An 18,974-nucleotide genomic window follows, 5' to 3' on the forward strand; every position below is an offset into this window, starting at 1 on the left:
ATTCTGGCCGCCATTATGCTTGAAATAATGTGGTGCAGATTCATACGCCTAGTGATCTATGCGTGATACCCTTCATGACATATAATGGCTAGATAACCTAACTCCTAATACAACTGTCCACTTCCCACGACCCCACGACTCACTCTGGCAGCTGGTGAACCGGCTTTCTATGTAGCAGAACTTCCGGGAGTTTTCTTCGCACCCATTCATGCGATATGGAAAATGGTAAGGGGCATTGACTCAGCAATGTAGCACTTTAAAGCCTAATACCTGGGAAGGAAAGGACCTCAAGTAGTGAATTTGAAATTTTTTTCCGCGTTACTCTGGTGTTCTGCGCTCAACACGTAGAAATTGAGACATCCGTTTCGGGAAGCATAGATTTTTTTCTCATCACGGTCCGTATTAACGCGGCAAAAATACATGGGCCCCAATCGGGTCTGTGCATACTCCTTTTGTCCAATGTCCGGTCAGCGAGTGTCCATACTGACGAGACGTAAATGCATTGGAAATCTTTGGTCCCCATAAAAATGGTCCATAATTCAAGTCGTCCATATTAACGGGATTGTATTAACGAGGCACGACTCTATTACATATTACATAAAAATGCGCGGCACCTTGCCAGCATCCTTCAAAGGTCAATACTAAATAGCTTGCAAAACATCGGTGAGCAGGGCCACCTACGGTTTATTCGGTCGTTCATCTGTGATTGTTCGATTCAAGTCTGGGTAGGGAGAACTTCAAGCTCGGAAAGGGCTGCGTTACGAGGTGTGCCTCAGAGACGTGTTCTTTTCGCTACGCTCTTTAACGTTGCAAAGCCTGGTCTTTCCGGGGCCTTGCACAAAAATCGCTGGAAGCGCCATATGATATATGCAGATGACATTTGTTTTTTTTTTTGTTTTCAAAACGAACGCAGGCGATTGTTTTGGATAACTCGAGAGGCCTTACTTTCGGTACAAGATTATACCTTCAAGGTGTGGGATTGTCTATATCTGTGGGAAAGTCCGGCCTTGTCCTGGCTCCATGTGCAGAAAGACGTTATGCGTGGAGTCCTTGGCAGCTCGTGCGTTCGCCAATTTAGTCACATGCGCGTCCTTGGCGTCATTCTTGACTCCAATCTCCAGTGGCGACAAGGTGTGAACATAATTTTCTCATCTTAATCTTTGCTGGTGAACGATGGGGAAATCAGACTTCCTCAATGATCAGACTCTATGAAGCGGTGGTGATGAGCTGCATACTGTACCAAATGCCCATAATATCACCATCTGTTTCTATACATTTTAAAACGTCTACAAATTTTACGCCGAAAGAGCCCAAGGAGAGCCTTAGAGTTTAGCAGGCGGCCACTAACAATCAAGTTCTTCATGACTCGCTATCGATACCTCTTATTCTTGTGGCTTCCCGAAGGTTATTACTGCTACTTCGCCACCTTGGAAAGACAGCAGCCGGTCGGGCTCTTCTACACCACGTCCTAAAAAGATCCGAGTCCCGGGCTTACTTGGCACTTAACATTCTTAGTGCCCTACGTATTAACTTTCGGAGGCGAAACTCACCTTAGTAATTTGAGAATATTGGCTGTACGTTGACCATTTGTCGCGTTCGCGCTAAGCGCAGTACTTCTTTGGGGGAAACGCGTTCGCTCGTACTTGTGCATTTTGAAGCGGAATATGCTCGCCGTCTCCGAGCTTCTACCCATTGTTCCTGGACAAGGTGAGTGAAGCTGGCACAGCGGCGTTTCATATTCCAACTTCTTAATTCCGCCTGGTCAGTCTGTGTTACTCGAGTCGTGTCGTACACAACGGCAGAAAGCATTGCCTCTGAGGTGGCCGTAAGGAAGATATAAGCTCTTGTCCGGCTCAAGCTGTTGTCATCCTGACCGATTCGAAATCTGCCCTTCGAAGGATAGAGCGTGGCTTCCCCACTGAAGGGTTATCTCTTGGTGCTCAGCGCTTGATGCATAATAGGCACAGCAGAGGCTTCTCTGTACTTTTCCAATGGGTACCATCGCACATAGGTGCCTAGGGCAATGAGCAGGCGGACAACCTCGCCCATGCAGCGCTGCCTAGGAATGCATCTAGAAAGGTTCCTCAAGATGTCAAGAAATTCTCCAAAGAATCGGCGTCCCGCTGTTGTGGTTCCCTGTCGTGTCCGCCCAACTAGCCAAGTGTGACCAAGGCACCAAAGAGAACCTCAAGCCTTTTTACTGCACCACCCTCGCACTAGTTCTTCTCGTACCCCAGCAAGGGTGCCTAATACACGGGCAAGTTTACTGAACTTTCCTTGAACGAATGACACTTTCAGTGAGCGCTGTCACATGCCAAAAAGAAGTGTCATTTAGAAATGATGACAGTGGCGATGGGTGTTGTAGCAATCTGTGGAAATTAATTTCGTTTCACGCAAGCACTTCAAGAATACAAATTTTATCTCGAATATAATTACTTGAAGATAATTTTCAGTTTTATTTCCACATTTGAATATATGTTAACAACAAAAAGCATCATGATCCGAGACAACCCCTGCTACACCGGCATTTGGAATGCCTTCCAACCGGATGTCATTCGACTCGACTGCCGCCATGTGCTGCTGCATGATTTTCTGAACGGCATTCGGCTGAGATACGTTCTAGGCAACAGAGCTCCGCGAAGACATTCGAGACTCTGGAATGCCTCAGAAACGCGAACGCAGCCCGCACTGACCAGCAGCCGTCGCCATCGCTGCGCCCCGCCAACCGCAACGCTCGACGACTGCTTTGGTTCTTTGGATGTTGATTTTCATGTTGTAAAGAAACAAGGAAACGAAGAAGCAGAAACAGCAGTTCCCCGGAAAGAAGCGCCTAGCTTGAGTAAAGTGCTACAAAGCAGAAACAGACGGAAACAGAAACCTGGGCGCCCTTGGAGACACCTGAACGGCGGCGTCCCGAAGAGAGCGGACAAAAGACCACCAACAGCCGGCGCCTTTAACTGGCAGCGACATTGGGGAGAGCCGCGCGGTCGGCTACAGACGGCGTTTCAGCTACACGCCCGCAAGCGGTCTCCTTCCCGAATGAACTCCAGATGTCAAACACGGCGCAAGTGTGGGGGTGTGGACGCGACCACCAAACCATGTGCACGTGCGGGTAAGAAAGAGTGCCCCGTGGACATTGAGGGTGAAAAGGTGTAGCATTATCGCTAGATTTAAAAGAAGCTACTATATATACATTACACATGTGTTTCTCTGCCACCACATATTTTCTGCCATTTTGCTGCGAAAGACGTTGAAAACAAGTCGGACACCAAAATGATTGATCATATTCGAACATGCAGCAATTGCACTGCCGCCCTTGGCGACACACCAGCACTGCTTAGGTGCAAGACGCAACTAGGAAGGGCGATGATAGAAGCTGATGAGATTGAAAAAGCTGGTGGCACGCGTGTCAGCAATCCCTAAGTTATGCTTTAAAAAACTCAAATATCTTGCGTAACAATAGCTCTGAAACTTTTCAATCCTCCTCGTGGGATGATAGGATATGAGTTGAATTGATATGTTCGCGTGTGAATTATTTCACTTTGTTGATAAGACCAGCTGCTGTATATAAGCAAGTGGTCCCGGATTTCAGATATTCGCCATAATGTTTATGAAAGCCCCTTCCCTATTCTTGTTATCTGTGAACAGAATGTACCCAGCATTTTACTATTATCCGGTTATGAAGCATCTGCTTCCGCCACGCGCAGCAGGACCAGCAAAGTCACCGTCTGCATTCGACGTGAAATTACATATGTGCTCCATTCGGTTCCCCCACACAACGACAACCAGTACGTTTGCCTCACAGTGAAGAGCCATGACCTCACGTTTTCGCTTGTGGCTGTCTACGTGGCGCCGTCAAGCCGCTTTGACGACAAAAAGATTGAGTGATTTGATGCGAGCCATCTCCGGTCCATGGGTGATTATAGGTGACTTAAATGCTCAACACACCATGTGGGGAGGCGTTAGGATAGATCTTAATGGGAGGAAACTAGTGTCGTTCGCCTCTGACCATGGCCTGCAATGCCTTAATAACTTAACCCCGACGTATATTCGAGGGGTGACCTATAGCAGCTGCCTCGACTTGACTTTCGTTTCGCGATGCCTTACCTACAGCGTCTGATGGTTTTCGGATGTAGAAACCCATGGCAGCGATGATATCCGAACCTACCTGATTATTACCGGCCATTACACGTCCTGTTCAGCCACACATATGCTGCCCATTGATTGGGCAGATTTTAAAGCACGTATAGAGGATGCTTGTATGGAAGGATTCTCGACAGGTCTTGAACAAAAAATAATGGAGGCCACGGAGAACGCAACGTGCTGCTATAACCATGTCGCAAATACACCGACTTTGATATCGAATTACAACGACTTCGAGCACTACTGAGCAGGGCAGAGCGCACATACAGACACACAAAGTCGCGCTTAGACCTCACATATGCAAGACGTCTCTAGAAGAAAATTCAGCGAATTCAAGCCCTGCAGACAACGTTGGAGGTCGTTTTACGACACACTTGGTCCACGGAAGCCTTTGTCACGCGTTTGAATGTAATCGGTGGCCTTCGCACGCCCCTCAATGGACCATTTCGGAAAGTTGCGCGAATCCCCTACGCGACCGCCGCAAAGCAGGCTGGGAATTGTGAGCGAGGTTGCCGGGCAGGATCCGCCGGAGCAGTGGTACGCTATGGACGCCGCGCAACAGCAGGTAAAAAAAAACGTTTTTTTGGAGTGCTAGTAATACTTTTGTTGCATATTTGCGCCGCACAAGTTATCTTTACATTGCCGTACAACTTTTCTGTGGTTATGCAGCCGACGCTACGAGCGCGAAGCGAGTATTTTCGCAAGTGAGCGCACGAGAAGCGCGCACATGTGCCAGTGTCGCGCGCTCGCTGCTTGCGTTGCATAGCAACACCGTTGTCAGCGTTTTATATATCTATGCTGCAGAAGGCACGAGCGCGATCTTACGGCTAGCAGGCGTGTTTTGCTGGTGAGCACGCGCTAACAGTGCATTTATTTACTGGTCGCCCGTCGCGAACATTCCAAGTCTGTGCGGCTGTCCCGGCGGCAGGCGTAGTACGTAGCGTACAGTACATTCATGTTTGTTGCAACAGTGCGACACCCTCTTGCGAGAATGTATGCGCTGTATTTTAGCAAAATACGTCGTTATCGAGCACTGCCCATTCAGTCTTTTGGTTACAGCGTGCTATTTAATCTATGTTTATTCTACGGACGACTCTGAAACGAGTATATGGTCGAAAGAAACGGACAGAGCATACGTTAATAACGTACACCTTGCAAGAAGTAAGTAGTTGAGTTGGCGCTTAGCTTGTGCCAGCGCATTTTCTTGTCTGTAGTGTTGTTTGAATAGCGCGCAGCAAGTACGAAGCAGAACCAAGCTCTTGTATTAGCACTGTTACATTCTGTGTAGCTGAGCATAGCATCTCGATACAGATAGCAGTTGCTGTTTGTGCCATATTCAACGAGTTTGACAGCTCATACCATCTCGGTCGCGGTCTCCATGTCTTACTACCATGGAGTGCAGATAGACGCAGCCAAAATATGAACGTGCCTCGGTGGCTACAAGTAACGCGAACGCGGTCGAAAAAAACAATCTGGGGCGGATGTTTTGACTAGCCTGAAAAACATGGACGCGCCAGTACTTTGCACTAGGGCGCCTCAGAGTTTAGCTAGATGTTTACCGAGCCCGTCCATGTGCAACATTCTTCACGGCCACGCGTAGTAAACGAAACGGGTTCAGCGTTGCTTTTCAAGCATGCTTCCCTTAATTAAACAAAACACAATGTATAAATACTCTTTTATTTCAAGATCGCATTGGTGGTCCCATGATCAGCTGTGTATGCTTGCATGCTCTGTTTATATGTGGAGTGCCAAGGAAAACATTTTGACACTTGCTTATACCCATGGTGCAGGTACCACTACGAACCATTCGTAATGCAATCCCTCTTCAAGAAAGGTTACCGAAAGGACCATGGACAAAGCAGTTAAAAGACGTGCCGGATGGGTTCTCGGAGCAAGAAATCTTGGCACATCAGAATGCACATGGTGCTCAGAAACATACTGTAAGCTGATACAGGATGTTTAAATCAGAGAAGGTTCAAAATGTTCTTATTTGCAAGGCTGACAGGTCCACTTTTGTTAAAGCAACCATGGAGGCATCGTTCTCTTTGGCAAAATCATATAACACCGCTGCTGTGCTCTCTTCAAATGGAACTGTGGTTGAAGGAACCTGCAACTGCCGGGCTGGAGCTGCAGGTGTTTGTAAACATGTAGTTGCATTATTATGGTTTGTACTAGACCTGAAGCGCTCTGGGGCAGCCTACGTGCGAGACACGCAGTCGTGTACAGACAAACCCAGAGCATGGGGTACTGGGGCTGAGAAGGCCAACGTGCACACACGCGAGTTCTCACAACTACGTTTTGTGAAACATATGCCAATGAAAGCTGGTAGGCATCTGACTCAAGAAACCACAGTTTCTCTGAGAGTGACAGAAGACCATATTAAGAGAATGCATCAGACACAGAAAAATATTCCAAACGCCATGCTATGCAAGACGCTGGAGGACAACCACTTTCTGCCCGTACCAGTGAAAAGAACACTTCACGAGGAGGCTCTTAGCCAGATGCCAATCAGGTTACCAGTGCAATCCCTGTGGGCTGAGCATGTGCCAGCTGGGTACAAGTTCGGCTTCTGTGAGCTTACTTTAGAAGACTCATGGGCCCTTGAGCAAGCGACTAGGATGCAAAGCGGCTCTACAACATGGAACTTCGAGAGATCCAAGCGCCTGACTGCTTCACACTTCGGAGATGTGGTGTCACGGCAGAAGCCAGCTGACGAGAAGTATTTCAAGAGGCTGTTCGGGTCTAGACAGATGCAGACCAAACACATGGCTGATGGTTTAAGGAATGAAGATGCAGCCGTGCAAAGTTACATAGGGAAGAGAACAGTGCCAGTTAGGAGTTACTATTGAGGGTTGTGTGTCAATCCTGGTGTCCCTGTTCTTGGTGCAACGCCTGACCGTGTTGTAGAGGAGGGAGGAGATTTTGGTCTCCTTGAAGTTAAGACCCTCTCAGCTGCCAAGGAACGGGGTGATGAATTAGAAAATGCTGTGAATACGGCATCCTACCTGAAGAATGGAGTTCTTAAACCAACGCACAAGTACTTTTACCAGGTCCAGGGGCAAATGGCTTTGACTGGACTCTCCTGGTGTGATTTTGTGGTTGATAATGGCACAGACTGCACTTTTCAGAGGATCACTTTTGACAGCTCGCTTTGGATTTCCAAAATGCTGCCATGTCTTCTGGAATGTTACAAGAACTACCAAGAGCACTGTGCTTGTGTGTGAATTTCAATATATTGTGCTCCTGCCCGCAGTACAGTCCACAGAGGGCATGCCTTAGCCATGAACTTGACCAACTGGACGACCAACCGCTATCCGAAAAAAGAATTCTACAACATCGAAAGGACCTACCGTCGCAGAAGAAGGCCGTGCAAGCGCTTTTGCGCTTCTTGCAATCTACCGGCCTGTGTGAAAGACTAACTGGAACGCCTTGTGTGTGTGTTTCCATGTGTGCACGTTCCTTTTTTTCTTTTTTTCGTTTTTCTCTCTGTCATCTTTCTAATCCCTATCCCCCATCCCCAGTGTAGGGTAGCAAACCGGAGACTCACATCTGGTTAACCTCCCTACCTTTCCTTTTCATTCTCTCTCTCAATGACTTATTTCAGTTACATTGCTCTGCAGGACAAAGATGCTTGGACTCATGTACTTGCTTGGATGCTTTGGCATGTGTTCATACTTACATATATTTGGTTTTTAAATATCTTGTATGGCATTAGTCTCGATGAAGAAATGAAGAAAGTGTTTTTCTGTGTAATATCATTATGACCATGTGCATGGGTTGCCACTACCTATTTAAATGTGTGTGCAACTAGCAACTAATCGGTGTGTGAAAAGTAAATGGCAATCACCACACGTCTTGCTGCCCTGTCATTGAACACATACATAATGCACTCTTAGTCCCAGGAACCTGGGCAGCTACATACTTCAACATTTACTATACTTGATGATGATAGTGACCTCACATTGGTCTCTGTAAGGAAACCACATTGAAAGTTGCAAGCAAAATCTTTGCAAATTGACAAGTGTGTTCTCCGTAGTGAAGGTACTCTTTCACTCAATACTTGTAACATACGTGGAGTGAACCAACGAAGGCTTATGCTTTACAGTAAATCAATGTTTAGTCATAGAGAGCGCCCAAAGTGCACATTTAGCATACTTTGAACTCTGCTCTGAGGGGTTAATGCACAAGTTCCGAGCAGCACTGGGCTCGCACTGCTTTTGACGACCAAGCTCAAACCTGCCGCATCTAGAGTACTGCAGCTGATATTGAGTGCGATAGCATTGATTCATATAAGTTCGTTCTCAAGGGTTCCATGCAGGACATTACATAAGAGTTGGTAATAAAGCTCTCAAATTTCAATGGCATGAAATACTCGCATACATATGCAAATTTTTTACATATACAGTACATACAGATACAAATATACAATACATATCAATATCACAATTTTTTTAAAAATAGGAGCACGTCACTAACACATGTAAAAATAACAAAGTGAAATTCACTTTACAGATTTCATTCCAAAAAGTTAGGAAAGACAATCTGTGGTAGAAAAGACAATGGCTACAAACATCAACTTTCCATATTGTCTGTGTAGTTCAGCAATGAGACTGGTGATTTGGTTTCAAGTCATGACTCGGATATAGTACTGCCACATTCTATGCTCAAATCATTTGTACAACACTGTCACAGAAATAAGACATTGCAGCCCTATATAGCCTGTACAGTAACTTCAGACTTCAGCAGAGCAAGAAATGCTGCTCTAGTCTGCTGTGCATGAAGTAGTGTACATTAACGCAAGTTCAATGCCTTGCACTGCAGCAGGAATTCTCAAACTGCGTTTTGTGGAACTCTCCGGTTTCTTGGAGCACTTCCTAGATTCCCCAAGCACCTATGTTTATGCATGTCTTCATCCGCCTTGGCCAAGTATTTTGGGACTAATGCTGTAGCTGCTTACTGCTATCTTACTATACAGCCAGTCATAACTGAATTTAAGTATTTGTTCAGGTACTGTGCAGTTTGCGTACCCCTTTTAAATATGTCGGCCAGCACCTTTGGAAGTCTCAGCCGCAGCGGTCGAATTTCGATGGAGGCAAAATTCTAGAGGCCCATGTACTGTGCAATGTCAGTGCATGTTAAAGAACCCAGGTGGTCGAAATCTCCTGAGCCCTTCTCTACGGGGTCCCTCATAGCCTCAGTCGCTTTGGGACGTTAAACCCCCATAAAGAAAATCTTTCCAAGACAGGCTCCGTGACCGAAGCTGGCCAAAACATAAATGAAACTGGTTAGAAGCCGACTGCATTTTAGCCAAATAAAGTTGGTCTTTCTAAAACTGAGAAAGAAAAAGTTTGAGCACCCCTGCGTTACAGTAGACCATGCACAACATACAAAACATTAAAAATGCCACCATCGCTCATCGGTTTAGAATGGGCTCATGCATGAAATTATTGAGATAACAACACATTTTCCATATCTTGGCGAAAATAACGAATCGCCGACCAAAAGGTGTTGTCAAGATGGAAGGACGTTTCGACTTCCACACGGAAGTCTTGTTCACAGATGGAAAAATTTCGCCCACAAAGCTTAAGTACGTTGTGCTAATCGTCGCAGGCATCTAGCGTACGAGGGCGGTAGATTGCCGATGTTACGGTTGAGCGCCTGATCTGTTGTCTGGATAAACAAAGACTCCATATATTGGCGTGACATCCAGTTTTTCTCACGGCCGATAATTGCCGCTTCTTCGCAACCGATATCATGATACGAAGCATGATATCGCTTGGGAAGAAGCGGCAATTATCGGCCGTGAGAAAAACTGGATGTCACGAAAATATCTGGAGTCTTTGTTTATCCAGACAACAGATCAGACGCTCAACCGTAACATCGGCAATCTACCGCCCTCGTACGCTAGATGCCTGCGACGATTAGTACAACGTACATAAGCTTTGTGTGCGAAATTTTTCCATCAGTGAACAAGACTTCCGTGTGGAAGTCGAAACGTCCTTCCATCTTGACAACACATTTTGGTCGGCGCTTCGTTATTTTCGCCAATGTATTCACCCGACCAGACGAGATTTCGTCGAACCTTAGATTTTTTCCATATCTTGTTCAGCTTCTCTGCCATAACATTAGGAAAGACGGCACGGAGTATCCTGAAGTTTTTAACTTCCCTGATGACACGCTCAACATGGATTCGCAAACTGGCTATCTGCCGTGTTGCTAACTCATCTGCCAGTGACAACTGCGTGCGGCCATTCAACATGGGTGGCATGTTTAATTTGACTCCAAGCTGACGGAGGTCATCTTCAATGAGGAATCCTCTATCCGCCATTACACTGTCCCCTTCCTCGAGCAACTCATACAGGCCACTGTGTCTTGTGATTTCTCGATCAGAAAGTCTTCCAGGAGCAAGATTAGACACGAAAGAAACGAAGCCGTTTGGAGTGATGCCAATGAGCCCTTTTGCGGTGTTATGTCCCTTATACGAGCTGAAAGTGTCGCTTTGTGTTTTGTAGTCAGACGGGTTCTCGATAAAAATTTCTGTGCAGTCCAGTACAATGCGTGTAGATGGGTACAGTTCTTTAAAATTGTCTGGCATGAACAGGTCCACTGTGTTACGTTATGGCCACATTGGTACCTGGATTAGCTTTTCATACAAAAAATTAACCCAAAATGAGTACATAGCACTCACGGTCGCCACAGACACTTTCAGGCGATATGCCAAATCCTGCTCTAGCAGGCCAACTCTAAGCCTGCAAAGCACTGCAATAAGCTGTTCTTTCATTGTCAGTGCTGGTGGCCTGCCAGCACCCGTTTTCAGTGCCTGGTACATGCATTCAACATGTTCAACGAACGCATCAAATTTTTTGAAGGAGTTGAAGCCCGTATAAAACACGAGTCGTTTCTCATCTGAAACGAAATCGTGAACTTTGGAGACACAATCTTTTAGTTTTAGTTTCTCTTTGAGAGCCTCAACTTTCACATCGTGCAACTGAGACTTCAGATCCTCGACCTCTTTCTGGAGCTCAGATTTGTCTTTGCGGAGCAAGCTATTTTCATGCTCGAGTTTTTCGCAGTGTTCGAGAAGGTGGGCGACTTTTCTTAGTGCGGCCAGCAGATGCTGCGTCTGTATGCCCCATGGTGTATGAGTGGTCGGCACCTAAAAAAGAAATGAACTGTTTAATGATTTGCGAACAGTTAGGCCCTGCTTTAATGCAGATTTCAGGTTTTGAAATAGTCACTTCAGCCGACAGTGGGTGTTCTGAACCTTTGCTCTCGGCTTACATTGATATACAGACAACAAAGAACCAGGATAACGAAGCCATACAGCCCAACTCTCTTTCACTCCACTGATCCACCTGTGCAAGCAGCTTACCAACCAGGAAGTCCAGATCAATACTATCCAGTTATACTTCTAAGCCTCATGAGCTGTTTGTTTCCCCTCCTGAGCATGCAGTTCGACGACGTTGCAGCTTGTGCTACCAGCGTTCTGGTGTGGAATCGCCAATCATGCTGCATGACCGTATCCGTAGTGAACCAAAATACATAAATACTAGGTTTCATGCACCCAGCAAGTCCGCCAAATTTGGCTAGCCTGACTTTTGGGACATTTCTCCAAGCTGGGGTGAAGGGAATTATGTCGAGGAAAAAGAAAGGAAATGGGTAAGTTTCACAATGCCGTGCACTGGTGGAAGAGGTACCGCGTTTATCATAAAACTCGCTGTAGTAACATATGCACGGTAGAGATCACTGATGACATTTATGTCACAGAACACATGAGGTTCTGCCACTCCTAACATGCCACCTATCATGCAGACGTCCAATGGCTAGCTGCAAAAGCTCGCGGAAAACTGGCTTCGCGGGAAAAAGTTTTTTCAGTTTTCAGTGGATGAAGAAGCCGCTCGCTATAAATATGCCGGTTGCCACAACACCCGTGGACCTCGGTATCAGTGGGCGCGATAGGGGTCCGTTAAAAGCGAAAAATGAGTATGCATAGTGGAATGAAGAAAGCGACAATTTTTAACCACCACTAACCTTCCGTTTCTGTGCGAGGCGAAGCCGGTGCACCGAAGGTCAGCTGGGTGGGCTCCTTGGAAACTGCGTCGCTCTCTGCGTACAAAAAAAAACGCTTTCATGAAAATGCGTACACACAAAGCCGAAGCATCAGAAAAAAGATGGCACAGTTAAAGCGTCGCTTACTTCGATCGCATTGGGGCACGTCAACTACGCAGCCGATCTCCAACTCGTTCAGAAGGAGCACCGGGCTGGCAGAGGCAGTTTTGGAGCTCGTCTTCTTGCGTTTCGCGACTGGAAAGGATTTGGAAGTTATGATAATATGCAATAACAGTCTGAATATATATACTTACCGGTATTAAAGGAAAGAGATAGTGGATTGATGACTTTATGGGGGAAAATTGTTGGCAGCCGGTCCATATAACCACGGCGTCCACTTGCGTTGAAGTGGGCTCCGCATATCCGGTGGTGCTTAGAAGGTTGCCACAAAGAGAAGCGACCAGCACTTCCCTGGCGGTTAATTCTTCTCACCCACTCCTTTTTTTCTTTTTCATTTGCAGGGAACGGATGAAATGAAACGTTCTTGTCTCTCAGCGTGTTGTTGTCGCAACCAGGCACACAACAAGTCTGACCGCCGCCTCGGCACTTCGACGACATCGCGTGCAGTAGTGGCTGCGGTCACTAAGTGACCAACAGGCACGTAACACTTAATATAGCGCACCTGCAACCGCCCACCACCAAAAAATACACGAAATCTCAAACCAAACAAAGTACGCACACACACACACCACAGCTATGCAAACGCAGGAGACAGGAAAGATGACCGGCCGGTCGGCGCTCGCTCATTTTTCCCGTAATGCGTCGCGTGCCCGCTAGGTTTTTTCGCGGCGCTGCGATTTCCGAAATGGTGCATACCGCCATCCGTTCAAATCCCTCACGATCCATTAGAAACGCAACGAGGTCGCGGTAGCCGAAGAATTTTGCGCAAGGATAACAAGCCGACCAAACCCACCCACAACGTTGCACTGCAGCGATGTTCTACCTTCGCGGGATTCACGAACAGAACACCTGTTCACCATGGAGGACCGTGACGCTGCGTTGGCTTGTTGTAGAAGGTCATCATCGCCGTGGCTGAATGGGGTGACATACTCCGCACTCGCCAGCCTTGGCCAAGAGGCTCGACGAGTTCTTTTGAATACACAGAACAAGTCATGGTGTGATGGCATAGTTCCTAATGAACGGGAGAGCAGTCGTCTGGTTCCACTTCTTAAACCGGAAAAATCACCACTCGACATGCCAGCATACCGCCCAGTTGCACTCTCCAGCTGTGTTGGGAAAGTCATTGAAAGAATGTTGTTAACACACGCGTGGAATGGTACATTGAGCGATACCAAATCTACCCAGGATTTATATATGGGTTTCGAAATGGCCGCTCTTCGGTCGACAATGTGGTTGACCTTGTAACATCCGTCCATCACCAAACAAATTTGAAAAGATTGACCGCAGCGCTGTTCTTGGATATCAAGGGCGCCATGACAACGTAACACATCAGGCCATTTTTGGACGCATTAGAAGCTGCTGAGATTGGAGGCCGCATGTTCAGCTGGATACGCAGCTATTTGGCAGAGAGGTCGTGTTTTGTCCAGACTGAGGACGGACCGACCTCTTTACATCTAAATTCTCGCAGAGTCCCACAGGGTGGAGTGCTGAGCCGAACTCTCTTCAACCTTGCTCTCATCGGCCTGGTTGACTCATTGCCACAGTCTGTTCAGATCTCATTGTATGCCGATAATATCTGTATTTCGGAATCAAGCGTGACCCGTCCGCAATTTAGTGCAAGCCTTCAAAAATCGTCAACGATACTGACGTTATACATTCGTCAGCAGGGCCTAAATATTTCGACCGATAAATGTTCCCTCGCAAAAAAAATTACAAGTTACCCCATATATATTAACGGCAACGCCATTTCCTATGAGGGAAGCCACCGCTTCCTTGGAATTGTTATCGATAGGAACCTCTCGTGGAGCCCCATCTCTACGACATGAGAAAGAGACCGACAGCGATTGTTCATATACTCTCCTTCCTCGGTGGAAAGTCCTGAGGCGCATCTGTGCACTCGATGCTTCAACTGTACCGTTTGCTGTTCCTGGGCTATATGCGTACAGCTTTCCCATTTTAAGCAATATTAGAAAGACAAACATCCAGACACTTCAATGTGTTCGCGCGCAAGCTCTACGAATCTGCCTTGGACTACCTAAATGTGCCCCAATTGCAGCCACTGTTCTTGTCACTGGGGAGCATCCTGATACTACATACATTGCTGTTGAAACCATGAGAACACACATTCGGCACCTCACACGAGTTCCGAGTCATCTTGAAGCTCCTCCAGTATTCAGACAACATACGGATTTGAAAAAGTAATTGAAGCTCATCGTGGCTATCTTCCTTCGCAGTTCGCCGCTGCTTCAAGACCGTGCTCAACCATATAGAGTCGACATGAACCTCGGGTACACATTTCTATTCCGGTAATTACTGAGAAATCTGGTTTATCATTGCCTGCTCTCAAAAAATTACATTGGATCATCTGCATTTTAAGCATAATCACCGCATACTGTCTACATAGATGGCTCAGTGACTTCAACAATTTCTGCTAGGTCTGCGGTGACACCGGCCAGGTCTATCTTAATGAAAGTGAGGACTACGTATCGCACCTCTTCAACTGGTGCGGAACTAGCTGCCTATGGGCTGCAGTTCAATTCATATGTCAGGAATCTCCACATGATTGGACAGTTTTCACCGACTCTAAAGCAGCCCTTCATGACCTGCAAGGTGCACTACGCCACGGGTAACACGAATAACTCATAGCCGAAATCCGCAATCTGTACCACGACGCCACATTGAAAGGACATGATATAATTTTCCAGTGGCTGCGAGGGCACTGCGGTATTAATGGAAATCACCACGCAGACGAAGCTGCCCGTTCTGCCACAACGACGGGATCCCTGTCAGTATCCCTGAAACGAGAGCTGACGCAGCGCGTGGGCGTCGTTCTTTGAGGCTGGCGCTCACACTTTCAGCGTGGCACACGGGAGAGCTCTGCAACCGTCGCCTCAGGGCATTGGACCCTGGGCTGCGCCTCCGTCTTCCATGGGACATAGCGCGTCGCGAACCAACATTGCTGTGCCGTCTATGACTCGGCGTCGCCTTCACAAATCAATACGCTTTCCTGATCAGGATGGCCAAAAGCCCTTCTTTTGTAAACTGTGTCTGCGAAGAGACCATCAGTCATCTTCTGTGCGAGTGCCCTCTCTTTGTGAACGAAAGACGTATGCGGCGTTGTGCTCTCGACCGCCATGATCCTCGCCCTTTCACAGAGGACCAGATGCTCGGTCTGTGGCCACAACAGTCGACTGTCATCAAGGCTTACAAGACGCTGTTTTGTTTTTTTTACGAATGACTGCCTTGATTGTTGATTGACAGGTTGTTACTGTGTTTACCTTTCCTTCTCTCTTCCCTTTTTAACCCCTAATTCCCTTCCCCACTGTAGGGTAGCCAACCGGAAACCTTTATGGTTAACATCCCTGCCTTTCCCCCTATCTTTATCTCTCTATATGTCAACAAATACCTGAGTTGTTAAAATAAAAACCTAGGAAGTGCTGCTTAAGCACTGCTCTACACCAATAAAGTCGATTTGTTGAGTAGCTCGGCTGCAGTAGTGTTGTGAAAGCAGCAACAAATGTGGGATCAGATATCGATTCAACGAATACAGTTCTGCAGTTAAGCAATAAATCAGCGCAAAGCTCCTCTCACGCCTGTCATGGCGCACAAAGCACTTCAAGATCGCAGCATTTTACCGATGACCATGGCAACCAAGATAATGTACTTAATATTGCCAAGCATTTGTCTAAAATTCAACTTCACTTCACGCTGCTAGGCAAAAAATAAATTTTAATCTCAACAGTTTAATGAAAATTTTTTTTCTTGTTTTAACCATGATTCTCTACTACGGAAAACTCGGGTCTATAGACACTTTTCATCATGATCCAGTGTCCATATTAATAAGGCACAGCTGCATATGCGCTGCTTGGCTTGAGAAGCGTAAGAGTCTGCTGTGGTATTTTTGCCATCACATCACGTGAAATGCTCATGAAAAAGAGATGCACTAGTCGTCACATATATTGGAGGTTTGTGGATTGTGAAACACCCATGAATGAGTTGCAACAATGGTTGTTGCTCGTACATAGAGTTCCTAATTTGGTGATAAAATCTCACAACCAAAACAAAACATAGCTGCTTTGCCTCAGCCCATGATCACATGCGAGGAAGTTCGATTCAATCAATTCGTCACACAAATATTAGTTGCAGGTATAGGACCACATGGCCTGCAGGAAATAAAAGAAAGAAGATGCTTCCGAAGTGACCGCTGCCGTACAAAATGTTGTTCTCGGACAGGTTACACAGTGGCGCCGGCGCACCATCGTAATCCGTCCGGACACCCACAGTCGTAGAATGCACTTCATGGAGCACTAAGCAGCAAAATGGTCGCGACGCTATATACTCTTGTCTCGGCAGTAAACATACGCAAAACACAGCTTTCAGAAAGGTCCCGTCGCACTCACGGCAGTTCTCAGAGTACACACACGAGCCACGATCAAGATCGGTGACGGCTGCCTCGCAGGAACAACGTCTTGTGCTCGCTATCACTCCAACCATCGCCACGAATGCGACTATAGTCGGGTACAACTCAAGAACGAAGCGGCTTTTCCCTGTCATAGGACGGACTCGTTTCCGGCCAATGGCGTCGGCTGATTCTTATGAGCCCGCTAGCGTGACTGTGCAGGAAGTGGCCGGCGCTGTTGGCTGGAAGGGGGTCCTTTGACCGGGAAGAGCCGCTTCGCTCTTGACTTGTACCCGACTATAGTTGCTCAGCTCGAAGCTTATTTCAGCATTCGGGAAACAAGGCTTGTATTGTGAGCCTTTCAAACGTAATTTACCGGGTGTTTCACCTAACACTTAACACAATATTTAAATACAGGCTTTTGGAGTTAGAACAGGGCTTTTTACGGCATTGAATTGTCAGCGGTGTATTACATCAGTATAAAGCCAAGACGTGCTAACTAGCCGGCTGGTTAGCTAATATTGAATAGTTAACCTTGTAACTATTAGTGTTAGCCTCATTAATAACTGAGTGGCGCGTAGCCGCGCTATGTATTATCCATATCAGTTTTTAGAATTTCGAAAATGCGGTTACCCTCGGCGCTGTGGCCGAACAAATTTTGGCTACACAGTGCCATAAAGCGGTAACCGCATGAGGCGAAAATTCTCGGCGACACGCCGCGCGATGGCATCGCGGGGTGGGCTGAGGGCCGCCGAAGGCCTGTCGCTCATCGCGTCGTCAAGGTTCTGGGTTTACAGAAAATTTCGCCCATCGCCCGGAAGTACCGTGCGAGACTAGCCAATGACGGTAGGCCTTGCGGGTGCGTAACTTCCGACAAGCCCAGCTTTCAGGGACATGGCCGTTTAGTTCGGCAAACTACCACCACGGGCCGCTTCACCCTGAACTCCTTCTTTCTCTTTTCTTTTCCCCTTTCCTGCCTCGCATAGCCGCACGCAGGCAGACGGGAGGGCGCACAGCTGCGGGGTTGGGTTGGGCGGTTAACCATTGTTCGGATTCCACACTGTAGGAGGAGGAAGGAGCAAGTAGGGCTTTGTGGGCGAAAAAAAACTATCGATGCGGCGTGATGCCTTCACTGCGCCTGAGGAACGCATGTTCAGTAGCAGGATATTGAGAAAGGCGCCCAGTTAGAAGAGAAAGAGGGGACGGAAAAGGCAAGATGGCTGAAGGTCTTGTTGAGGCCGTTCGATAGGGACGCTGTGTGGAGTGAAAACGAGTGGTTCTTTTTGACGAGTTGTAAGGTAGAGAAGAGATACATCCCAGCAGAAGCAGGACGCAGTGATACAGTGTGTCATGTCTCACCGGCGCCGTATCTTTTCGCTGCATTACAACTAGCCCAAAGTGCCACCTTAGTGAACTCCTGGATTTAGGCTCGTGATTAGAAGCCAAATTAATATGTATAAAAATAAAAAATCAAGGACGCCGAATGCAGGGATGTCAGATGCTTGTAGAAGAATTTTTTGGACGAACGGAATAAAAGCGTCCAAAAGGCCAATCTCAACAATCATTTGGGGAGTTAGTTGCAAGATGCCGTCTTGGTTGTGTAATTGCTGTCGCCTATCTTTGTGGCGGATCAGTGAACCAGCTCTTTTATCGGTGTAATGCCATGTACAGTTTTCAGAAACACGTCGAACTCATCATCAGCACGACTATAGTTCAGCGCTACATTTCGCAAAAAGTAACAGTTATAAATTTTCTTTCTTTTTTTTTCCGAGGACGGTTACTGACTGCAATGCTCTCCCTGAGAGAGTGATATCCGCTGTTGACTTTCTGAAGGCCTTTGATGATGTATTTTAGTTAGCGTATAGAGATATTCTTCAGTTTTATTTGTCGTGCATGATTTTATTACTGACTTATTTCCCTTGTATGTTATATCTTTGTGCCCTTCCTGCTTGCACCCAAGCAAAAGGTCTGCAGTATTGGGTAAATAAGTACATAAATAAATAAATACAGGACTTCGTGTCCAGAACTTAGCGTATCTAACATCAACTGGTGAAACCACGTATAGCGGCGCAGCCCAGGTTTTTTTTGTGACCGTAGTGAGACACTCCTGTGCAATCTGAGGAGACTGAACGTTCTCTTGGACACCGTCTCTCTCATCGTGTACCTTCAGCGTTCATGAACTGAGCGGCCAACAATGGCTTTG

The 18,974-nt window shown here is 46.9% G+C and overlaps 1 pseudogene; it reads right to left on the reverse strand.

Annotated features, from left to right (window-relative positions):
- The window catches only part of LOC144124501 (uncharacterized), a 58,520-nt pseudogene extending 46,862 nt beyond the window's left edge, over window positions 1-11,658 (reverse strand).
- Window positions 11,659-18,974: the final 7,316 nt, after the last annotated feature.

Source organism: Amblyomma americanum, chromosome 1 (assembly GCF_052857255.1).
Source record: "Amblyomma americanum isolate KBUSLIRL-KWMA chromosome 1, ASM5285725v1, whole genome shotgun sequence".
Classification (NCBI taxonomy): Eukaryota; Metazoa; Arthropoda; class Arachnida; order Ixodida; family Ixodidae; genus Amblyomma; species Amblyomma americanum.